The following is a 27,240-nucleotide window of genomic DNA, read 5'->3' on the forward strand; positions in this document are numbered from 1 at the left end:
TTCACGAAAAACAGTAATTATTCTGTAAAATGCTTTACGTTTGATTTTATTAAATTTTGAACTCGTCCTGTTCGGGGACTTATATGCTTTTTTGTAGCAAAGTCTTTGCCTTTCTTAAAAAATATATATTTAAATATTATGGAAGTTTTTTAAGTTAAAAATGTCTATATCGAAATCTGTTCAATTTTTCTGTCCGTTATGGTATGTTACATTACCGGTATAACGTTTGCGATCTGCATATTCAGCAAATACTATCATTTCAATGGATATAAAAATCTAAATAATGAACATCCAAGTGACTTGGTAAAAGCCCCATGCTCACAGTTTTACCATTACGAATGATTTATATATGATTTTGTTTTAGTTATTTTATATTTATACGTGTTGAACATTATTTTCTATAACTTGAAACTTTGCTGAATCAGATAAAGAGAAATGCAAAGTGTTTCAGTTCAGTGTACTAAACACTGACCTCAATGGGGAAAAAAAAAAAAAAAAAAAAAAAAAAGATCCTGTTGATCGAATTTGCTTTCTGGAGACTGAGGAATTCCTGAATTAGTTATTAATAAACTTCTTGAGATTCGAGAATCCTTTGCGAAAGATCTCAAGAAGCTCCGGAGAGGAGATACCTTTACACATGGATATAAGATCTTTAGATTTATTTCCAAATTGCAATTCTATATGCTTATAAGCCTAAGAGACATAATAAACGCACTTATTCGTAAATTTCGATTTAATTATAAACCTAATATTTTCGATAAATGTGTTCATTTTATATTAATTAACTAATAACGTCTATGAACACTTGCAGCATCACCGTAATTAATAAAGCATGTTCATAAGTCTGTGGTGTTACGTATCTTTGTATAGAATATGGTTTTCCTTAAATAGTACTATATTTCACATACTACACTTCATATGTCACTTCCTAATTATAATATATAGATGTAAAGTACAAAGAGTAATCAACAACCTTAGATATTTTACCGTGTCTATATTCACTTACGTAGCAAAATTTGCATATATTAATTACTAAGTACATTTCTGATATTGAATAATTACCTCTATCTATATTCATTTGCAAAATATGGTAACATGATGTTCATGAAATCTCAGAAATAAATAATTTTTTAGCACTGCCACAAGCTGATATTAAAGCATTGTATCAAATCATCACACTGATACGATGGGATGTGGACTAAAAAAATCTGAAAGCCTTCAGATTTTAGATTACGAGCAAAAGGGCTTTTTTTTTAACGTTTTCTGTGTTACCTTTATTTATCAAATTTAATTTTCTTCGCACTTAAATGATAAAATATAATTTAACAGCAGTATCTCAAAATAATTTTAAAATTAGCATATCTTTAGAATTTCCGATACATAGCTTCTCGCGCTGGTGATAAAAATGGTTTTTTTTTTTTTTTTTTTTTTTTTTTTTTTTTTTTTCCCGTACAGTTTTGCCATTGACCTGTTTGAAATCGTTGAGTTTGTTAATAAAAAATTCATTAAAGTGTTACAAAATATGTAATATATAATAAAACAAATTTCAAAAGCCAAATTTGGACTTCAAGATGCTCATATTCGAATGGAGGTCTACGTTATTTAAAATTTGATGTCTTTAGGTACCGTTGTTTTATTCCAATGCGAGAAAGATACATACATTTATGGAAATTCTTCATTATTTAATTTCTTTAAATATAACATAGGGCGATAATATTTGTTGGTAACAATTTGAAAAGTGAACCGACAGTTATAGTGAACCAACGCAAAGTGCTGTACCACTGTACCAACGCACTGTACTAAAAAAAAAAATTATCTCCAGAGCGCGAGATTGTGTATCGGAAATTCTAAAGATATGCTTATTTTAAAATTATTTGGCGATATTGTTGTTGAACTGAATTTTATGTATCAAGTACGTAAACACTCAAAACGTTAAAGAAAGGCCCCTTTGGACGTAATGTAAAATGTGAAGGCTCTCAGATTTTTTTAATATGCGTCTCATTGAAATTTCGAACTACAGAAATATGACTATAATTTCCAATAAATTCAGTCTGGGGACAGGGCTGGATTTATACTTGATAAGATCCTAGGCTATTTAAGATATGGTGCCATTTACAAGTCCAGATATAATATGTCAATGCCAAATATGATTTTCGGATACCTAGAGAGTTTTTTTGGAGGGCCACAAGAAAGCGGGGCACCAAGCTGTAGCTTGTGTAGCTTACGTAAATCCTGCATTGCTTGGGGAGATACTACTTCATTCCATTAGATGAACATGTTCAAAGATACAGTTCATAGTTTTCTCTTTAATGCAATCTGTGGTACTGTGTTTCATTTTCATACAGCGGGCTAATTCACGGCCAGTAGTAGTTTCTAATGGGTAGTTCCTAGGTTTAAAGACAAAATTATCTAAAATTAAACACTAATTTAAACTTGCCTCGATTACATACCTCTTACACGCAGACTGCTACTGCCATCTATCGGTTCATTTCGCAAATTAATGCTGATATACTGTTGGTATATTTACCTTCTTTTTAATGCTTTGAAAATTTCCTGTAACCGGATTAAATGGCTGTTAAGAGGCATATCTCCTGCCATTTCATCTGTCCATTCATCAGGTATTTATTTTAACATGTTTGCACATTTGATCGAACGAGATGAATTCTTCAGTAAACTGATGTCTTTTCTTGGTTTGAAAATTTCAACGTGCAGTTCTATTTCCCCACTGCTCAATCTTTTTTTTTTTTTTTTTTTCAAAATACACAATTGCTATTAATTTTAAGCATTCTATATTTTGAGCAGATTTGAAAATATTAATTTAGTTTACGAAATATGTTTTCCAATCGCAAAATTTTGTGTTTGTTCACACAAGAAAATTAAAACTCACATTATGATGCGTTCTTACCTTGTACCGTATTTGTGGCACAACAGCACAACATTACTTTTCGAAACTAAAATTCAGGTTTTAGTGCTGTATACACATATATAACTTTTTTTTTTTTTTTTTTTTTTTTTTTAAAGTGCGCATATATCTCCTTAATTCACATAGTTGAATTCAAAAATGGTGCGTCTGCCAGTAATTTGTTTAATGAATAAATAAAATAAAAAATTAAATATACTGTAAAAGGTTGGTTAATTAAGGCAAAACACGCAAAAGTTATCTGCCAAAGGGAAAGAATGCTTTCACAAACGACTTTCTGAAGGAAAGTGTGTTGTATTGATGGGGAGAAAATCTCCAAACTGTATACTGTTATTTCATTTAAAACCAGAAAAGAATTACCGATATTTAGTATCTTACAAACTGATGAGCAAGAAATACATGTCCAAAAAAAATCTGATACGGACACCACATGACTTCCTTGTACCGAATATTAAATTATAGGCATTTTTTGTGCATTTCATTTAAACTTATCTCCTCAAATCTTATTCGAGAAACATCTCTCATTCAATTAATTCAGTTCTCACTTCGCGGTCAGGCAAAAATACATAAAACCTTAAAAAGTCTTCATTAAAAATTGCAAAATAGAGAAAAACATAAAACACTAAATACAGTTAAAAAAATATAAAAAAACAATAAAAAAACAATTTTTACAATTAAAATTAGAATTTCTACGCAAAAACAAGTAAGCCCGCAGACAAGAAGGCAGATTTTTCGGTTCACAAAAACTAAAAGCTCTTTTTGGTCCCACTGGGCACAAAGACACTGAAAATGCAGAAACTGACCTAACTCACTATTCTGCTAAGTTTCAAATGAAAAAGAAATATGGCTGCTATGGTGAAAAAAATCAGGCTTAGCAGCACTTAAACAACTTTTAAATTGTTGATGATCCTGGAACTATTGCATGCAGATTACCTTAAATGTTAAAAACCTTAACCGGAAGATAAGAACAATATAATTCAATAATTGCTAAAGCAAAAAATGCACAATTTAACAGAGAGCACGATTAAAACCTTAACGGAAAGATAAGAACAACGTAATTCAATCATTTCTAAAGAAGAAAAATTGCACAATTTACCAACACATAAAAAAAAAAAAAAAAAAAAAAAAAAAAAAAAAAAAAAAAAAAAAAAAACTGAGCTCACTGAGCCGAGTAACAGAGTAGGTATATATATATATATATACATATATATACATTTATATATGGTGCTGTCGATTGCGACCAAAATAAGAGGTGCACAATTACATGTTATAGCAGTCCTATATACAAAATTTCAACGTTCTGAGGCTACTCGTTTTCGAGTTATGCGAGATACATACATATGTACGTACGTACAAACGCGACGAAAAAAATCTCTTCTGAATCCATTTTAAATCAGTTTTATAATTCGTTTGGGGAAAAACAGTCCTTTATTCTGTCCTTTCGTACAGATGTCACGCAAAAACATCGTTAAATTGCATTCGATAGCGGTCAAAAGGGGCATTTTCGTTGAAATATGATATCTGGAAGTTTTCGTGATTACAACACTTCCTTTACTTTGTACAAGGAAACAAAAAAATTAGGCTTTACTGTAGTTAAACAACTTTTAAATTGTTAATAATTTTACAACCATTGCATGCAGATTAATTAAAGGCGTAAAAACCTTCACTAAAAGATAAGAACAACAAAATTCAATCGTTTTTAAAGCAAAAAATGCACAATTTAACCGAAAGCACAATTAAAACCTCAGCCGAAAGATAAGAACATCATAATTCAATTAGTTCCAAAGTAAAAAAATTCACAATTTGCCAGCATATAAGAATAAGAAAAACTGAGCTTATCGAACCGAGGTGCACAACTACATGTTATAGCAGTCCTACATACAAAATTTCAACGCTCTGAAGCTGCTCGTTTTTGAGTTATGCGATATACATACATACATACGTACATACATGAGTACGTACAGACGCCAGGAAAAAAATCTCTTTTTAATCCATCTTAAATCTGTTTTATAATCCATTTGAGGAAAAAGCGTCCTTTAGACTGTCCTTACGTGCAGATGTCATGCAGAAACATCGTTAAATTGCATTTGACTGCGGGTCAAAATGAATATTTTCGTTGAAATATGATACCCGGAATTTTTGGTGATTACAGTACTTCCTTTGCTTCGTACGTGGAAGTAAAAATAAAAATCATAACGTGTTCTTTCCTGCTTCTAATTAAAACCGATATGAGATTTCAGATTAAAGCTTTCAACTAGCATTTCTGAAACTTCACAACCTTAGAAAACCCTTATAATGATATTTATGTCTCAGCGATTTCCCTTTTCCAATAAGAACTTATTCTATATTACCTGTAATAAAGCTATTGACTGCTAATTTTTGCCTGAGATCTGAGAAGTTTTAGTTGGAAGATAATACTTTAAACTAGTGTTTCTGAAATTAAATATTTCGTTAAAGCTAATTGAGTGGTCATCTGTTATGAAAATATTTTACAAAACCTTACGAAAAATCTTACAATTCTTGCGCTAGTAAAAAACTTAATCTCTAACAATAGTTTAATTATTATTTTAAATAGAAATCTGATATTGCGAAAAACATTTATGGCAAAAAATTTTATTTTAGGTATTTTGATTTGTTAATGTACTCTGAAAATTTCACTGGAGCTTTTTAATTCGGACTTTTCCACGTCAGAGATGAAGGTTTTTATATTTAATTAGTGCAGATTTACGTATAATCAATCTTATTGCTTCACTTTTACGTACAGGCATAAACCTTTGACCTTTTTCTTAAAATCCTATCATCCAACATGCTTTCCCTCCCTTTTTTAAAATCAAACCGACGTTTTTTCCTGCTCTTCGGGCAGAACAAATGATAATTTTTGGTTTTCCTCATCTTCATTGCGTAATTTTTGTTTTCGCTTGATAACTGCAGTACTTGAACGTATTTCATTCATTTTTGGATGTTTTTATTTTTGGATGTTTTGGATTTTTGGATATGTTTATTAGGTTGTTTAAAATATCATAAATATTATTCAACATTTTTCAATGATTCGTTCTTTCGGTTCTTGCAAAATGGGGTAAAAAACCGAAAGCAGAAAGGTTTTTGACTATTTTTTCTTTTTTAAGTCAAAACACAAACACTAAAAAACCCGAATACTCTTACTATATGTAAAAAAAAAAAAAAAAAAAAAAAAAAAAAAACGGTAACATTTTAGATTTTAACAAATTTCCAAAACGTTTTGTTGAGGTTTTTTACACTCTCGCTGAGCTCGCAGTCTACCAGTCTGCTCTTGAACTCACTTCTAATCCGTATTTTTGTTTTGTTTTGTTTTGTTTTGTTTTTTGTTGTTTTTGTTTTTCTGTTGTTTTATTAAACAAATCTCTTTAGAAAATCACTTTACAATTTTATACCACGAATAAAAAAGCACGGGGCTTCCACGAGAAATATAAAGCAATTCTTCAATGTATTCACAATACATTAATTATTTGTGTACTATCAAAGGTAACCCATGCTTTTATTGTTCGTGGTATAAAATTGTGTAGGAATTTTGTTGAATCTAGGAATTAATTAGCGATTAAGAGAATCTAGGCATTGAAAAGAATTGTTTAATCTAGAGGTTTTCCTAATTGGGTCGGTATTCACCTGCGGTTGATGAAATTTTTAAAACGATGTTCAAGCGATGTCAGCGATGTTCAAGGAATCAATAGCCAAGTATGCATTGGTAATTAATGGATTGGCAAAGTTAAGATTCAATAGATTAGAAGAAAATTAATTATAAAATTGATAATTAATTGATTCTTTATGCAAATCTGAAACATTTAGTAAATAATGAATCATTTAGTAAGGAAGAAATCATATAAAATAATAATAAGATAAAAAATACTCAAAAACTATCTAATAATTTTTTTAAATCAATAACATTTTTTTAAATAAACAAATTCCTTGGCGCAGTAAATTCAATACATAAAAGTAAAACGCAAGAACATAAGAAGTGTGTGTGTGTGTGTGATTATGGCAAAACCTCGAGGGCTATCTGCCTAAGGAGAGGAATGCCTTCGTGGTGGACTTTTTAAAGAAAACTGCCTCGTATGCACGTTACACATGGGGGGGGGAACCGCCCATGCAGCCAGCTCGTTTGCGGGATTCGAACCTCGGATCGAACTACCAGTGTTCAGCGACTTAACCGCTCGAGCGCTGGTGAGCCCCATAAGAAAAGAGAAAAAAAATTACGAAGAACGCTAATCAGAACAGAAAACAAGAAACAATTTGAATATTTTTGAACAAGGTTATTTAAGAATTAAATTCAATTTTATGCCAAATATTCAAAACATTAAAGGTAGTTATCAAATTAATTAAAAAAAAGTAGAATTTTTCTGCAATTAGAATCTGCAATTTTTTTTCTGAAGTTCGCTTACATTTGTAAAATTAAAAATAATTAAACAGAAATCTAGTAAACCATTTTCCCCAAAACTTTTGTTCATATCCTTAATTCAGTTGTTACCTTATTTATGTGCAATTACTTTTATGATTATGTTGTATACTGTATATTATTGAGAAAAATTTAAGGGGGCGATGGTGAAAACCGTTCATGTAAAACGGGTCGATGGAAACAAAAAAATGGGAATTTCTGATTTAATCTCTCATTTCGTTAAAACTATAAGAGAAATTATTTTTTCACTTTGAGTTGATTAATTATTCTATCCATTATAAATAAAACCTTATTGTATACAAATCTTTTCTTAATTATATTTTATTTATAATTCTTGTTTTAAAAGAGGACGATGTGTTTAATTTATAACATGTAAAAATTTTTTAAATTTCACATTCGATACATTTTTAGATATTGAAATATTTATAAACGTCAAATAGTAAAAATAAAAAAAAAACCTAAGAAGTTTTCAAAAGTTCGAGAAATAAATTAGAATTTTCATACAAATTTTATTTAAAAGATTTTTCTCTGCTGTCTTGGATGGCATAAAAGTAAAATTCTGATACCTTTAGTTTGTTCGTAAAGCGAAGGTATGTGCGAAAATTTTAAATATTAAATAGAAAATATATATCTAATTTAAAAAAAATCGTTTCACCACTTCGCATTGTCATCGACAAATAAAGCAATGTACAAAGTTTTAACTCGATTCTTCACTTCGATAAAATTCTATGTTATTACATATGTATAACCAAAATTAACCTCTGTACCTGTCTTTTTAATTGTAAACTATTTACATTGCTTAGCAGCCGCTCAGAAGGTAATAGTGGTTAGGGAAGCCTATTGCGATACCGAAGGGGCAGGGTTCGAATCCCGAAGAAGCGTGGATTTTTGTAAATATATAGTGTCTGTGCGGCATGGGGCACTCTAAATAAGCGGCGAGCCAAAAGTCCTCTCGAGAGGTTGGTGATACGGTAAGAGGTGGTCCGAGGCCTGGGAGACCCGTCCCCCTAGAGTGCTCTCCTTTAAAAGTCGGGGCGGAACTGAGCAAAGGCGTACTGTCACCTGTTGATATGATGTCACTGTCAGGTAACTGAGATAAGTCGCAACAACAAAAAACATTGCCAAGCAGTAACATTATAACAGAAACCTATTTTGAAGCTGCCGTAAATATAACCCCACCACACTCACTTGCAAGCGATCTATGACCTAGAAGTATTCTCTGATTCATTAAGAATAAAACAAACCAAAACAAATGACACCAAATACTCATTATTTCTTTATTCTTTATTGCCGATAATCACCGACGACAGTTTTACTTGTAGTTAATCATGAGTAATTTCCCTTTTTTTTTTAACTACATGTAAATGAGATGTATGCATATCATTACTAAAGCAATTACTACAAACCTAAATTAAGGATTGTTATTTACTGTAAATCGATTAAGAACAGAAAATGAGATCGTTTTATTTCCTTGATAACGAGTCATTAAAACTGATTTGTGTGTACAGCGAATAAGAATCTATCTGCTTTAGATAATGAACCATTCGAAACCTGATGCACGAAGGCCTATCGCTTTACATTACAGTACGTTACTCATTATACTAGTCGAAAAGAGCAAATCTTACAGAGTTCTTTTAATAACATAGACATTATCTTTATGATTACAGTAGCATTCAATGGTTCGTAAGTTATTTGAGCACTGTACAAAAATTATAAATTTTCTGATTAAAATATGCGACAAGCCTTTAATTAATTATATGCAGAAATACAAGGTAAACGGCTGCTTAAATTCGGACGGGGAAAAAAAAAAAAAAAAAAAAAAAACAGCTGTCGGTTTTAAGTACATTAACAATTCGGAAACTCAGTTCACCTTGGTCTAATCTGAGACACTATTTGTGAATCTCCTGAACAGCTATGTGTTAGAACTCTATTCGAATTTCCTCTGTTCTTTCCTCGTTATATAAGAATGAAGGTCTCTTGCAATGACAGAATGATATAGCTCGAAAGAGGATTAATCTTAGTAATTAACATTACATTTTATTTCATTACATATACAATGCTTCTTTAAGTTCTGAAGAAAAGAGAAAAATTAAAGATTTAAAAACAATTTCAATTTCTAACATTCAAATCCTTAAGCTCCATACACATACAAGGGAAATATTGGCATTAGTTAAACGTAATGGACTCGTAACATATCTCATAACATTGCTTGTAATTCGTAACCTTATAGTTAAAGGAAAATTTCCTAATTCAAGGAGTTTTCCTTAAATAGTAGATTACGAGTTCCTTGTTCACGTTTTAACTCAAGCCAGATTTTCCCTTGCATACGTATGTATATGTTACTGAAGGGTACCTTGGTGAATAGTATATTAACTACAGGATTTATATGTATTTCTGAAATTTCATAATAATTTATATTAAAACGAATTAATCAAATTAATTAAAATACTAATTCACAATAGAAATATCGAGGTTTAACGAAAGTTTCCCGCTACCGCAAATATCGTCTGCGCAAACAGTTCGCGTTGGCGTGTTTAATCACATTTTGTCAAACAATTTTTGGCATTTTGGGCAAGAACGATTTTGGAAAGAAAGAGACTTGCTTTAGGACAGCGTGTCGTGAAATTTGTAAAAAAAAAAAAAAAAAAAAAAAAAAAAAAATCGTTAAGTACCAGGAGTCTGATATAGAACTACCACGCTACCAGGCTAGAACCATCATTTACTTCCAGTACTTCCAGCTCTGTTACAAAATGTAAGCCTTAGAATGTCACCAAATCATGTATCCAGCTTTAGGTACTAATGTTGTATCACATGACACTTCGAAGATTTGGTACCGAAAGTTCAAAAGCAAAGACTATGATATTCAAAAAGCAGAGCGCTCTGGCCAGCCTACTGATGTTGAAGAGGGCTCGCCTGCCAGAACTTTTGGAAGAAGGTCAATATGCAACCATTCAAACGTTACCAAAAGGTAAAGTTTCATGGAGATAATGCAAGACCATATGTGTCTGCATTCAGCAGGTGGACTCTGTACGGATTCGAATGGGATCTTTTGCCTCTCCCAGCATATAGTCTCGAGATCGCTCCTCCGCACTGCTACCTTTCTTCACACCTGCAGCTATATCTTGCTGGTGCTATCTTTCATTCTGCACAGGACATCCGAAATGAGGTTGATCTGTTTTCGGACTCGCGGCCACCAAGTTTCTGCGCCCAAATGCTTTGAAAAACTACCAGAATGTTCGCAAGAACATCATAGATTTGGGAAATGATTACTACCTGCCGCTAAAAGAACTGCTTTCATGTTTTTTTTTTAACTTTATTAAGAACGTTTTTTGGCGGAAAAAGTTTCATTACAAACAGATATATTGAGCAATTTAAACTTTAATTCATGTAAATAATTACAAAATTTTAATTATTGATAATTTATGTGAGCAAATGACTACTTATTATTGGAATAGTTAAAACAACAAGAAACAGCGTAATTACACGTAAATGCTTTAATATTTCTCCAGTAGTGGTTTTTCAGCATATTACTTTACCTCAAAAATGGCTACTTATTTGCCAAAATTAACTAAAAACACATAGCGGTAGTTTGTTTTTGGATGATTTCAGGTTTTCGAGTATCCTTCGGTCTCTAACTATAGACAAAGTGAGGAAAGCTTATAGTGATTTCTCTTTTGAGTTATGCACTCGTATTAACCACAACTGTGATTAAACCGTCTGAATGAATGGACAGATATGTATAAGAAATGGCTAATTGTATACAAAAATAGTCATCTACCATGATATTTAAATATTATATATGCATTATTGAATTTCGAAAATATCTAGAAAAGAGAGTATTAATTTAGGATTATTTACACAAATCAACTCTTTTTAACCCAAAGGGTAATTTGCCTAGAAAGGCTATTAATTTTGTTTTGTAAGCGCCGGTTCATTTTTCAAATTGTTGCCACCAAATATTAGAGTCCTACATTATATTTAAAGAAATAAAATAATGAAGAATCTGCACGAATGTATGTATCTTTCTCGCACTGTGAAAAAAACAACGGTACCTAAAGACATCAGATTTTAAATAACGTAGTCCTCCATCTGGAAGTCCAAATTTGGAATTTGACATTTGTTTTATTATCTATTCCATATTTGGGCAAACATTAAAGAAGAAACATTGATTTGAAGAATTTCTGATTAACTCAACGATTTCAAAGCGACAAATGGCAACACTGTATAGGAAAAAGAAAAAAAAAAAAAAAAAAAATCTTCAGCGCACGAGACTGTGTATTGGAAATTCTAAAGTTATTATCTTTTCAAATTATTTTGTGATATTGATGTTGAATTGAATTTTATGGTTTAAGTGCGAAGGACATGATATTTAATAAGTAGAGGTAACACAGAAAACGTTAAAAAAAGCCCGTTTGGGTGCTATATAAAATCTGAAAGCTTTCAGATTTTTACTTTCTTTTATGTGTTTTTTAAATGTTAAGTTAAAAATTAGAGAGACATATATCCATGTTTTAGATTTTAACTCAGGATAGAATAATGTATTTATTATTAGCCCGCTATGGAGTTTGTGTTGGTCTTTACACAGTCATTTTTTTGTCATTATCCAAAATACGATGCATGTTGTTTGAAGTGTTTGAAGTCATGTGATAGAAAGAAAGTATTGAAATAATTACCTAAATTAATGGTAAATTAATGATATTTATATATTAATTTGATAAAGTCAAGTTTCAAGCACATTAAGCATGTAAATACGTAACACATTAAACATGTAAATACGTAAGCGCGGAAAATGAAAATGCAGATTATTTACTTATTATTATTATATTTTCATTTTATGCTTATTCTTAGCAGTAATCGAATTATATATGACCGCGTAATATTAAATAATAATTTTCAGTAATTAAAGCAATTTTTCTCGATTAATTGGATGTTTTTAATTCCAAATATTTGAGAAGTATATCTTTTTTAGTAGAACCAGAAGAATTTCTTTTTTTTTATTCCCCCCCCCCCTGAGCTAAGCTGAAATCTGACATTGTGCAAAACCACGGAGGTTATTTTTTAAACTTCTTTTGTAGTATTTTCAACTTGCACACTCGTGGTTTTCTGGGTCATTTACTAATCTTCGACAGCAACATGGATCACTCGCATTTTCGAACGTACTACATGAATATGTATATTTAAGAAAACAGTAAATTGTTTTACAATTACATTTTAAGACTTGTTTTATAGTATTTTTAAATGGGAAGTAATTTGTATACTCGTGGTTTTCTGGGTCATTCACTAATCTTCCTCAGCAACATGGCTCACTCGCGTGTTGTATACATGAATATATATATTAAAGAAAACAGTAAATTATTTTACAGCTATTATCAATCTAGATTTTTATTTGAGGTAAGCGAAATTTAGCTGTTTCAAATTTTATGTACCCCGTGTTTTTTAGTGTATTCCCTTAGAAATCAGAAGGTGACCTAAATAATTTATTCAATTTTAATTGTTTATTTACGTTTTGTTGCAGTGATGTGCGTTAATTATTTTAACGTGATGTTTTTGCTTTAGGCACAATATTGACGAAGGGACAAAAGCGAATTTTTTTTCGAAATTTGAATGACTTTCAAATTGAGTTAGTAATCTAATTCTGTGTCAGAATGAAAGATTTCAACTTAATATCATATTAAGAAAATTTCTCTTAGATATATGTTTTATTAAATGGCGAAATTTCTTTATGTTAATTATTTTTTAACCTTTCTGAAGTATCGAAGTAATTTTTTTCGATAAAATACATAATAATTCTTACCTGTTGTAATTTTTATGCTTATGTATATAGAATTATAGACGCGTTTTCAGGTGTGCTGAACTTTCTATTATTAGACTGATTCCTTAACTCTTTACAGATTATTTCTCTAAGTTTGTTTGTTCCGAAGTTCAAAAATAGCGGTTTTAAAAGTATTCTGAAATAGTTTTTCTGCAATTTTTAACATTAACATTACAAATGCAGTTCTATGAGAGAATGACAGAGTTCCGCTTTATATGTATAAAATTAGGTAATTCACGTTTTTCGAAAGAAAATACATCTTCCACAATATTATCGCATTTTAAATGACAAATTGTTCCCTTGTTCTGTTGCAAAATATATCTTTTATATCATGGTAATTGCAGGATGAGTTTCTAAAAAGGAAAGTCATTTCAGACTGATTGAACTGTAGAGTCATTAGGTTTTTTGAAGTAGAACTACATGAAACTGAGCAATGCCCTGGCCGCGACTCGAAACTGGACCTCTCGAATACGCGCCGAGTGTTCTAACCGTTACGCCACGAAGGTATGAGGGAAGGAGGGAGAAAGTACCTTGTATACTTCCCTTTTGAAAAGGGCGACTGGGGATTAGAGGATCCAGTGGCCAAATCCTGGTGGTGAAGAATCATCATCCACCACCTCTTAGTGCGGGCACCTCTGTAGAGACATTAGATTATTTTGAAGTCGAGAGACGTGCAAAATTAGCAATACCCTCGCGGGACTCCAACCTGGACCTCTCGAATACGCGCCGAGTGTGTTAATTGTTTTTCTTCTAGGGTTAGGAATTAATTTTGCAGATTCACTCTTTACAAATTAACAAGCCGCCCAACCGGATAGTGGTTAGTAACTCTGATTGCAGTATGAATGATTGTAATACATACAGAAGAATGATTGTAATACATACAGATTGTATACATACATGATACAGAAGGTATGAATGATTGTAAATTTACAGTGTCTGTATGGCATAGGTTCACATTAAAAATATGCTGCCAGCCGAAAGTCCTCTCGAGAGGTTGCTGGAGAGGAAGAGGATAGGGAGACCCTAGGACCCGTCTCCCTAGGGTGCTCTCCTTCAAAAATGGGGGTCGAACTGAGCAAAGTCGTACTGTTACCTGTATGGTGCCAAGACTCTTGCCAATGATAGACGCAATCTTGCCTCCTTGTCACGATGAATATTGTCTGCTTTGTTAGACATGAAGTAAACGAGATTAGTCTCAACAGCAGTAGCAAAAGTAACAAGATCGTGCAGAGGGAAAATTTATTTATATATGGATGAGTATTTAAATACTTTTATATTTTATTATTCTGATGGTCACAAAATTCAAGTAATAAATGCGAATTATGTAAGTTTTTTCACTTATCTGGTGTGAACAAACACCACGACTTCCTTGTATGACCCAATAAATTATGCACATTTTTCCTGCACTTCATTTAAACTTATTTCCTTGAATGTCTCTAACTTGAAAAACTGATTTCTCAAGGAAAGTTCAAAATGGCACCAAAATTTGCAAATTTTTAAATTAAATATCCCAGTCAATTTTTGTCGTGCGGGAGCCAAACTTCTTCTTCTTTTTTTTTTTTTTTTTTTTTTTTTTAAGTTTAAAGGGGCATTGTCCCTGAAGGAGTATTGTTTTCCTTTTGCGATTCTGCGTTAAATCACTATAAATTTACGTTTCACTTTTCAAACTGTTGCCACCAAATGTTACAGTCCTGCATTAAATTTGAAGAAATTAAATAATGAACAATCTGCGTAAATGTATGTCTATTTCTCGCATTGTCATAAAACAACGGTACATAGAACCTTCGAATTTTGAATGACGTAATCCTCCTACGAATATGGACATGTGGAAGACCAATGAAATTTGGAATTTGTTTTATTATCCATTTCATATTTTGTAAAACTTTAACGAATTTTTGAGTAGCAAACTCAACGCTTTAAAAGCGAGCAATGGCAATACTCTACGGGGAGGGGGGAAACGTTTTTATCTCCAGCGCGCGGAACTGTGTATCGGAAATTCTAAAGATAGGCTCATTTTAAAAATTATTTTGCGACATTGCTATTGAACTGAATTTTATGGTTTAAGTGAAAACTGATATTTAATAAATAAAGGTAACACACAAAACGTTAAAAAAAAACTCCTTTGGACTTCATTTAAAATCTAAAACCTCTCAGTTTTTTTTTTTTTTTTTTTGTTGTTGTTTGTTTGTTTTGTTTTTGTTTTTGGAAAATTACATTTTTTCCTCCAAATATAAGCACACATCGCATTAAAATTACATTTCGATATATATATGCATGTTTGGTACTGCTGATCACATAAAAATTTTAACGCGTTATGGCTAATGAAAACTAAGTTATGCGAGATACGTTCTTAATCACTCAACACAACGAATGAAATCTGCATTCCACAATTCCAAAAGGGATTTCGGGATTTTTCTTTCGTGACGTTTCTACTTCGTGCCCTAAGGAATTCAAAAAGAATTTTAAACCCATTATACAATCTGTTTTGGAAAAAAAGGGAGTCCTTTATTCTGTGCCTACGTATAGACGTCACGTGAAAAAATCTTCGAAACGGATTCGGAAACGGTCAAAATGGATATCTCCGTTGAAACATGATACCGTGAATTTTTCGTCATTACAATACATCCATTACTTCGTCCAAGAAAATAGAATACTCTACTGAGTTAAAAAAAAAAGTTAACGAATTATGTTGTTTTTCTTATAACAAGTTTTATTGGCAAAATAATATACCAAAGCACGAAAAGAGTGAATGTATGGACTCTATTCATAAACAGCTTTGAGGATAAAATAAAGCCATATCATTAAAAGGAAATGATACCATAAAAATAGTCCTCTTAAATAAATTTGCAGATTTACAATGCACCGTGTGGTTCGTGTTAAGTTTTATTGCAGCTGTACCTTTACAAAAGAGAAATATTTCAAGTCATAAAGCTTTTCACTAAAGATTTCTGAAGAACTTTTAAGTCAATTTCACGATTTGAAAAGAATAAAAGCATCCTTTAGAAAGCCAATACAATGGTTAGCAGCATAAATGTTCTCTATACTAATAATAAAAGGGAAAAATCTGAAAGGTTTTAGATTTTAACGGCTGCGCAGATTTACTTTTTAAGGTTACTACTAGTCTGCTCTTGCAGTAACGCGAACTTGTTTTTCGTTTTAGCTTTACCGTTTTATCTTTTACCAAGCATCTTTTTTGTTTACATTGAGCTTCTTATCTTTTATAGCATATTATCTTTTTAACATTTATTAAGGATTGTTTTCTTCGCACTTACACCACATACAGTTCAACTTCAAAATCACAAAAATAGAGCTGCAAAGCTGTACCATATGTACCATATTAATAGTTGACATAGCATTTTTATGTTTTTCCAGTCTTTTCTCAGTTCATTATGTCAATATTCAGTTTTCTTAGTAAGATTACTAAGAAAGAAAATTTTTTGTCTTTCTATTATTAATTTTTTATGTTTTAATTTTATACATTAAATATCACGTTCTTCGTACTTACGCCACATAAAATTCAGTACAACCGAAAATCACAAAATATTTAAAAAACAGCATATCTGACAAATTCCAGATAGAGTGTTAAAGGTTGTCATTCATACTTCATATTCGCCATATTATTTCTTTAAAAACTAACAGCCGGAGCTTCCAACCGCCTGAAGCAGTTATCATAAAAAAGGAAAAGTATATAATTATTTTAATGAGTCAAGCTAGAGTCATTTAATAAAAATATTGAATGCTGCTAACCAGACATATCATGATTTTAATACATGTTTATTTAGATCAATCAAATTAAAAAGTAATGCTTATGAGAAATGTGTTTATTGCTTTAAAATTGCTTAGTTTATTAATCAGTTCACTTCCAGAATGAAATTTGAATGTCTCGAAAGCGAGACTTTTAAAGCATTTAGTGAAAGCGAGATATTTTTAAAGCATTGTTCTAACATAGGTATATTTACACAAAATTGAACTTTTACTGAAGTGACATACCGATTTTTTTATATTTCGATAGATATATAAAATTAATAATATTTGGCCTTCCCCAATGACCGGTTAAGACCGCTGAATGCTGGTAATTCTATATGGGATAGAATCCAGACAAACTAGCTGGCTACATCGTTGGTTTCTGTTGTTTTTTCCCATGTATAACGTAAATACAAGCCACTTTTCATTAGGGTTTTGGTTTGATTTAATTGATTATGACAAAGCACACTAGTGCTGTCTGCTTAAGGTAAAGGATGTCTTTGAGGAGGACTTTCTAAGGGACTTGTTTCCATTAAAGAAGTCCTCCATGAAGGCTTTCCTTTTCTTAGTCCAACAACTTTTGTGTGCTTTACCATATTCAAATAACCTAACCTAATTAGGAATATTAAGTCATTTTCCCAAATGCAAACAAGCAGGGAAATTTTCAAAACTTTGTTTCTCCTTCTTTTTCTTTTTTAGAGCAAAAATACTGCGCATTACTGCCATTTAATACAACCTAAACATCAACATCTAATTAAAATAAAAACAACTAGTATTAGTCCCCCCAATTTATAAGTTGCTAAACCTTTTAAATGATTATGATACTTTATCTCGAAGGAAAAGTACTCATATCTATTATAGGAGGCTGTTTTTAAAAGCGGGTAACGCGTTAACAATACTATTTCTATTGAAAGCACCAGGATAGTAATAAGATATGCGTTATTTGTAAATGGCATATTACACTCATTAATAAATACACCATTACAATTTAAAACAAAAATTAAAGATTTTTATCCTGCGTAGTTCGGCAACAGCTGTTCCAAAACTAATGTACGCTGAGAACTGAAATCAAGTTAAACATGTTTTGAACGTGAAAATAATCTGTTTACATACTGTCTAAAAGGAAAACTAGGCAGCAGATAAAAAATAACAACATTTTTCTAATGTTAACACGTAACATGATGACTGATTTGAATTACACCACCTACAAATATTCCTACAAGTCTGAAAGAAATAAAGTGTTTTTTCTTTCAAGGTGGTTACACGTTATTAGTTTTGTCTATTGAACCATGACTTTCTCATTGTTTAAAGAGCATCTGCTGTTTTCCTCTTCCTATCTTAATTTCCTCTCATTAAAGTTGTGAAACCTTTTATTATTATTTGAGCTACGTTTTGAGACGGAAATTTATTACGATCTTAGGCCTAAGATATTATTTCTTTCAAGGCCTTTTTGCACACATGACTGAAAGTTCAAAACACATTTGCCACTTCTGGACATGGTGTAAATGACTCGTTACGCTTTACTAATAAAATGATTCTTGTAAAGGAAACTGCAATGACATTCGAATCATTTGTCTAAATCCAATCATATATTTATTTGACGAGTTTCAACAGTGGTTTAGCATCATTTCACCACAGAATACCCAAACTGAAAGGAAATAATTTAAACATTTGTTTAAAAAGAGTTTGTTAAATTTAATGAAACTGGTTAAATATAAAGATTTATGTAGTTAATAAAAATATGTTATTCAATAAAATCTGATATATCTTTATTTTAATTTCTAACCATGAAAATAACAGAAAAAAATGCTAAAATGTATTTTTTGTAAGATAATTCACAAACATCATCGTGCATTTTAAAAAGATTTTTTTTTATATAATAGTTCGTTAAGAGGATATGTGACTTAAAAAGATTCAAACTTTCCATTTTGGGCTAAAAAGATAAAGTAGACTGAGACGATTCCAAAAAATATATAATTTATTCATGTTTCAAAATTTAAAAAAACCGAAAACTTACAGTTAAAAATGTAAACACACACTGACACGCCCTCCAGTTTAAAAGGGACAGATGTATGGTGAAGCTAGAATAAAGCTTTTAGAGCTACTAAAAATACGTCGATAAACGTTCTTTGCCAGACTTCTTCGAAGTACTGTTATTCTAAAATTAGTTCCATCTCTGCAAAAAAAGTTGCTTTTACGTTGTTAAAATTCAGAGCATGATTTCTGATTCGAATTTTACATTTAGTTGCAAAATCTTTAAACAATACTTTTCCTTCCGGGCGTCCATATAATATGCATTTGCTAAATTACATTTATTTGAGGCAGATATTCTTTCTTTCTATTGTTTTCTTAGCTACGCTCTGTTTTTAGTCCAAAGGCGCTTTGTCCCTGAGGTACTATTGTTTTCGTTTTGCGATTTTGCGTCGAATCACTCTGATTGTCCGTTTCACGTTTCAAACTGTTGCCATCTAATATTATTGCCCTGTATTATATTTGAAGAAATTAAATAATGAAGAATTTGTATAAATGTATGTATGTTTCTCGCACTGTGATAAAACAACGGTACCTAGAGCCATTCAATTTTGAATGACGTAATTCTGCTGTGAAGATGGGCATATGGAAGCCTAAATTTGAAATCTGGAATTTATTTTAATATCGATTTCATATTTTGTAAAACTTTTACGAATTTTTAAGTAACAAACTCAAGGATTTCAAAGCGAGCAATGGCAACGGTGTACAGAAAAAACATTTTTTATTTTGCGATATTGCTCTTGAACTGAATTTTATACTTCATAACGAACATGAACGTGCGAAGAACATGATCTATAATAAATAAAAGTAACACGCAAAATGTAAAAAAACGCCCCTTTGGACATAATTTAAAAAACTTATATTTTGCCTCTTTTCATCTCATTTAATATTCATGATGTTACTGAACATGTTTTCATTGAACACATGTTCTGACCAATTAGGTTTTCACTCATTAAATGCATGTTCTGAGCTGAACTCGAAGTACCAGGATATATGTCGACGTACCTAGTACGTAGTACATTAACATGCGCTTAGATTAAAAACGAACAGAATTTTTTCCTTGGGGTATGCGTTTTTTTTTTTTTTTTTTTTGTTTTTGTTTTGTAATTTTTCGACTTCTCATCCCTTAAAAACAAGATTTCAGAATTACATAGCAAAATGAAATGTATGAGCTACCCACATTTCTCAGACTACGTGTTACATCAGCATCTGATAAGAAAGCAATGATTATCGCATAAAGGGAAAACGAAAGAGAACTTTCGTGCGGCTTGTCAACAGGAAAATGAACGAGATTTTTTTTTTTTTTTCACTGCGAAACCAAGTATGATGAATACGCTTCTCAAGGTCAAAGCAAAGGTAATTGGACTCGAAATTCTTTTTTCGAAAGCGAATTTGATGTAGAAGAACTATTTGTAGTTCAAAATTTCTCACAATGTTATAAACATTTATAAAAGAAGGAACAGATGAAATGTGAGTTGTTAAGGGTAAAACAAAATGGCTTTGAAAAGAAAAAAAAAATATCGACCATAGCATGTGAAAAGTTAGATAAGGACCCCCCCCCCCCAAAAAAAGAAAAAAATATGAAAGCTTTCAAATTTTATATTACACCCAAAGTAGCGCTTTTAGAAGCTTTTGTGGGCTAGCTTTATTTATTAAATATCACGTTCTTCGCACTTAAGCCATAAAATTCAATTTGACAGGAATATCACAAAATACTTTAAAAAAAAGCAAATCTTCAAAATTTCCGATAGACAGTCTCGCGCGCTTGGAGACTAAAATTTTCTTTTCCGTACAGTGTTGCCACTGCTCGCTTTGAAAACGTTGAATTTGTTAATCAAAAATTCGTTAAAGTTTTGAAAAATATGAAATAGATAATAAAACAAATCCCATATTCCAAATTTTGGTTTCAGGAGACCCACATTCGAGTGGAGGAGTACATTTATCATAATTTGATATTTCTAGGTATCTTTGTTTTTCAGAGTGTGAGAAACATGCATACATTTATACAGATTCTTCATCATTTAATTTCTTTAAAATTTATGCAGGGCTCTAACATTTGGTGACAACAATCTAAAAAGTGAAACGCCGTTTTCTAGTGGACGACGCAAAATGCGAGAACGAAATTAATAGCCTTTCTGGAAAAATTTCCCCTTTGGGCTAAAAATCTAGATTAACTTTTCGTCTCTTTTTTTAATAATTGTAGGTTCAAATAAAAAATAAATCCAGTTTCATTTTCAGAAAAAGGATTTATGTAAATTCCATTCCATATTCACACAATATCTGTAACTTAGGAAAATAATCTCATATCATATGTCTATTCAGGTAAAAAAAGCTTAACCATCGGCAAGTAAGTTTTAATTAGTCTATGTTACCACGAAACACTTTTTAAGGATCATATTATAGCATTACAATTTTAAAAGAGCTTAATATGTTACTCATTAACAGACGTAACTAAAAGACAGGAATTTAAAGTGATATTTTACAATGCAAATATCAATCAAAACATCTATCAAGCAATGACTTAAACAAAAAATACCAGAACTTTGAGTCCCGTACGACAAAAGTTTACCGGCTTATTTAATGTCAAAATTTGCAGTTTTAGATGTCATTTCCAAATTGCTTTGAGAGATCAGTCAATAAATTATAAACAAAATCTAAAAGGTTTCAGATATTAAATTACGCCCAAAGGGTTTTTTTTAACGTTTTGTGAGTTACGTTTATTTATTAGATATCATGTTCTTTGCACTTAAACCATAAAATTCAGTTCAATAGCAATGTCGCAAAATAATTTTAAAATGAGCCTATCTTTAGAATTTGCGATACACATAGTTCCGCACGCTGGAGATAAAAAGCTTCCACGCCCCCCCCCCCGAGTGTTGCCATTGCTCGCTTTGAAATCCTTGAGTTTGTTAATCAAAAATTCGTTAATATGAAATTGATAATAAAACAAATTTCAAATTTGGTCTTCCACATGCCCATATTCGTAGGAGGATTACGTCATTCAAAATTCGATGGCTCTATGTACCGTTGTTTTATCACAATGCGAGAAATATACATACATTTATGTAGATTTTCATTATTTAATTTCTTCAAATATAATGCAGGACTCTAACATTCGGTGGCAACAGTTTGAAAAGTGAAACGGACATTTATAGTGATTCAACGCAAAATCGCAAAACGAAAACAATAGTCCTTCAGGAACAAAGCCCCTTTGGACTAAAAATCTTATACTGATATTACGTATTTCATAAAACTTTGTGTCGAAGTGGAGACTTTTGCATTTGCTTAATGCAAAAAAACTCTAATTATTCAACATGAAATGTGGACTTTTCACTAGGTCGCTTTTGCGCGAGGCTTTTAGCAAATACACCCAGCAAATACAAAAGGCAACAATTTCTATTTTTTTATAAACAAAATTCGTGTAGCGAAATAATAGCTCTTTCTCGGAAGTGCTTGTTATTTTCTGAAGGTAAATATGTAAAAGAATATATATATATATATATATATATATATATATATATTATAACGTGCGTAAGAGAGCGTAATGGAATGAATGCACACATAACCAATGCTAGCATAATAGATTTTATTTTCTCAAAAGAAACACTTTACGTTTCAGGAGCATTTCACAAATGTACTCGTACTGCTTTTCTCAGGATCATAGAGCACAATGGCTAGTTAGCACTTAATTTCTAAGAACGTTAAACACAATGCTATGCAAAGCACATCTGAAGGGCGAAGCTCGCACGGAAATTTCTCAGCACTCCGAAGTCTATTCTGAACTAACAGCTGAGAAACTGAGCTCCTTCCGGGCTTATTTAGTTATCCCTCAGCTGCTGAGAAATCTCTAGTACCTTCCATTTCTCGAAATTACTCGAGATCATATACAATTAAAGTTACACATAAGGGCCAGATACGGTTATAGTTGCATAAAAAACCTACAATTTCCATATGATTTCATTAAAATTATTTACATATATACAATATATAAATCCAGTGCCCATTCAAAATTCGTAATAATATATAAATATTCGCATATGTATTGATATTGTAAATATATGTATTGATATTGATATGAAACATTTAATTCCAGTGCCCATTCAAACTGGTGCATGTAAATATAAATATAAAAAATTTGATGTGTGCTCCACATGACTTCCTTGCACGGAATATTAAATTATACGCATTTTTTCTTGCATTTCATTTAAACTTATTGGATTGAATTAAATCTACTTCAATAGCGCGTAAACCACAATAGAATAAATGGACTCCTTAAAATTCACTATATTTAATTCAGAAGTCAAACAACAAAAATCAGCGTTATATTTACAAAATTTTCACAGAACTAGTTTCGATGGTTTTACCGAACCACCATCCTCAGCTGCAAAACCGCAATGAACAATATTTTGTTCATTTGCGGAGGGGGTTTGCACACTGTACGGAGGGGGGGGGATTATCTCCAGCGTGCAAGACTCTGCATCGGAAATTCTAAAGATATGCTCCTTTTAAAATTATTTTGCGATATTGCTGTTAAACTTAATTTTAGGGTTTGAGTACGTAGAACATGATATTTAATAAATAAAGGTAACACACAAAACGTTAAAAAAACGCCCCTTTGTACGTAGTTTAAAATCTGAAACCTCTCAGATTTTTATTTTTAAAAACATGTGTGCAGCTTGTTTTTCTTTCTTTACCAAACAAATTCCTTTAGAGACGTAAATTCCACTCATAATCGTAATTCATGAAATCTGCAGGTATTCTTAGAAAGCCATCTCGCAAAACTTGACCCGCCGCAAGGCTTAACAAAATCCGCTTACTATACGAAGTATGCGGGGAACTGGTCTTCGGTGAACAAGAAACCTTCACCTTCAGTGACACTTCCTTGAATGAAGTAACTGTTTACAAACACAACATTCAGTTTAACATCCGGAGGAACGCCTCTCTACAAGATGATTTATACTTTACAGCAGCTAAAGTTAAGATCCCTCACAAATTATCGTGTCAGCTACAGCAGCGGGAGTTACTCTTAACACCCGTATCGCCGTTAATTAATACTTTGGCCAGGCAGTCGTATTCGGAATTTGTAAATATTTTTGTTAGTTTTTCATTTACGTAGTCCAGAAGACAGTAGGCGTAACGTGATTCGAAAGAAAATTAGAAGGATAACAGGTTAAAAATAAATAAATCTCTACATATAATAAAACAAAGAGTTTGTGGCTTTCGTTCGCGCTGCCCGTAAGCTAATAGACCCACGACTACGAAATTTGGTACATAAGTGCATCTAGACAAGATCCAGTGCACCTCGAAGCGATTTTCCCGAAATTCGAATTCGAATTTTTTTATTTTATGTTTTGTGACGAAATCGCGTCATTTTGAGACATAATGAGCTATAGGAAAGCGAGATTTTACTGTACACACTTCATTTTCACATCGCCATGAAACGTAGGCACTTACCTATTTTACGAACTTAAAATAAATTTCGTGTTTAAATAAATCGATTAAATACGAATTTATTTAACAAAGGGAGCTTAACACTTTTTCAATGGAATTTTTTCTAAAATAGTTTATTTTTTAAAATGTACAGTTTACTTTTCTTTGATTTTTGGACACGTTAAACTTTTATCCTTGCGACTGCTTTTACAAAAAGAATTTTGGAAAAATGATAATATTTTGTATTTTTAAAGAATTTTTTAAATGAAGCTTCCGAGTACACATCTCACATCTCACATCTTTACAAATGTGATTTTGGCAACATTTTTCCAGTCTTATTGTTGTTGATATATTTTTGATGAAATAGCATCATTTTGAATAATTTCATTCTTTTAGAAATATGGGTTTGGCAACAATTTTTCATCGTATTTCTTATGTCACTGTTTTTAAGAGATTGACATATTTCATTGTCATTTATATATATATATATATAATATATTTTTATTGATTTTTTTTTTGATACAGTTGTTCTGCAGAGTAAATTTCTGCTCGGAATTTTATGCTTTTTGAGTTGCTTTCATGTTATTTTTTACTTATTTCACTGTTTGTAAGATATTGAAAAGTTTTGCATGATGTTTTTTTTTTTTTTCTTAAACGGAAAATTGGTTAATTTTTTTATTAGGATAGTTAATATTTGCATTAGGGGATATAGCTTATTTCATTATAATTTTTTCCTCTTGAAAATATAAGATAAAATATCATTAATTATACTTTGCTTTTCAGAATTTTTTGTTTTTTGTATTCTTTTATGTTATTTATTGCTCATTTCACTGTCTTTACGATATCGAAAAGTTTTGAGTGATTTTTTTAGGAAACAAAGTTCTTAACCTCCTTTATACCATTTGAATTCTTAAGATTTTGCAAAGGGAAGTTGGTTAATTTATTTATTAGAATAATTAATATTTGTATTAAGGGATATTGCTTATTTCATTGTAATTTTGTTATACGTAATAACATTTTTTTTATGAAGTTGTTCTGCAGAGTAAAATTCTACGCAGTTTTTAAATTTAACGTTTGGTGTTCCCTTCAGCCATTTCTCCGGTACATTTAAAAGCCGGGCGAAGGCTGGCAGCGAAGCTGCTAGTAAATAAATAAAAATCAACTCTGTCAGATTGAAAAATGTTAAACAAATAACGTTTAATTTGTCTTCTGGCTGTAAAACTTTCATCATGTTATATCATAACAAAGGCAAATGTAAAGATTTTGCCGAATTTGAGAAATTTTGCTTCAATTACCAAAAGCATGATCAGTACCCAAAGTGCACTCACTTTAAAATAATCGATTGCGTCAATTTCTATTATTCTCAGAGACTTCAAAAATACTTATCCGTTCGAGGATCTTCCTTGTGTTGTTTTTAGAAAAACCGCAAAAAGAATAATGCCTGTTTGGGAAAAAAAATTAAAAGCCTAGATTTCCTCAGATAAAAATTTCATTCTATCTGTAACATACTTCATGTCTTGTTAATTGCTTTAAAAACAATAAAATAGACGTAAAAACTACCAGAGTTCCTATTTTAACTGCTTTCATTGACATCGCTTTAGATTATTTCTTGACATCGCTTTAGATTATTTCAATGTTTTATCTCTATTTGTTTTTATCTCCAGAGGTGTTATTAGTGTGGATGTTCACTTTCATTTCTATGTCCGAAACACTTCTTCAAATAAAAGAAAATTGCCACCGAATGTTATTTCCAAGTCTTATTTCTAAAGAAATAATATGGAGAGTATAAAAAATATGTACGGTAACACTTAAAACTCACTCTGTCTTAAATTCTAAAGACACATAGTTTCAAAATATTTTGAGATTTTACTGTTGAATTTTAAGTGGCGTAAGCGCGAAGAAGTGATGTTTAGTAATACAGTTAAAAAGACAAAAGGTATTCTGTAAGTCAGCCTTTGAAGGAAATATAACTTTGATATGACAAAGTAAAAAATGAAAAAAATGAGGAAAAGGGTACGGAAATACTTATTACTTTACTGGGAATTCTAAAATTATGCTCTTTTTAAAAATTTTGTGATTTTACTACTGAATTTTATGTGGAGTAAGTGCGAGGACATCGATTTTAATAATAAATGCAAAATAAGTTTCATTAGCGGGAGCTCAGAGATTAAAAAGTCCTTTGTAGCTAATCCTTAAAATCGTGGTACAAATCCTTAAAATCTGAATCCTTTCACATCACCCCCTCCCCCAATTTTAGTCCAAAAGGGACGTTAGTTGCGAATTAGTCTCCGAACAGCATTTTGCTTTAAACAACTATTAATGGCGTATCACTTTTCAGATAACTTTCATCAAATATTACGAATTAGTCTCCGAACAGTTACGAATTAGTCTCCGAATTAGTCCTGTATTATATATATACTCTTATTTAAAGAAATTAAATAATGAAAAATCTGCATGAATGTATGCATGTTTCTGGCATTGTGAAAAAACAGCAGTAGCTTGAGCCATCAAATTTTAAATAACGTTGTCCTCCACCCGAATATGGGCAACTGAAACCCTAATTTGCAATTTGTTTTACTATCTGTTTCATATTTTCTAAAAATTTAACGAGTTTTTGATTAACAAACTCAACAATTTCAAAGGGAGCAATGGCAACACTGTACGGAAAAATCCATTTTACCTCCAGTACACGAGACTGTCTATCAGAAATATTAAAGACATGTTCTTTTAAAATATTTTGTTGAATCGAGTTTTTTGTGGCGTAAGTGCCAAGAACGGAATATTTAATAAATAAAGTAAACACGCAAATCGTTAATATTAAAAACACACACACACACACAAAAAAAAAAAAAAAAAAAAAAAAATTATAAAGCC

At 31.3% G+C, this 27,240-nt stretch overlaps 2 protein-coding genes across 3 annotated transcripts in view; one reads left to right on the forward strand and one right to left on the reverse strand.

Annotated features, from left to right (window-relative positions):
• Window positions 1–27,240, reverse strand: part of LOC118180047 (acetylcholinesterase-1-like) — a 320,676-nt gene that overhangs the window by 74,303 nt on the left and 219,133 nt on the right. The gene's annotated exons all lie outside the window — the stretch shown is intronic.
• The window catches only part of LOC146995685 (acetylcholinesterase-1-like), an 80,209-nt gene that overhangs the window by 532 nt on the left and 52,437 nt on the right, over window positions 1–27,240 (forward strand). The gene's annotated exons all lie outside the window — the stretch shown is intronic.

The sequence above is a fragment of the Stegodyphus dumicola genome, chromosome 8, assembly GCF_044657685.1.
Source record: "Stegodyphus dumicola isolate Sdum_Otavi_A_Nest chromosome 8, ASM4465768v1".
NCBI lineage: Eukaryota > Metazoa > Arthropoda > Arachnida > Araneae > Eresidae > Stegodyphus > Stegodyphus dumicola.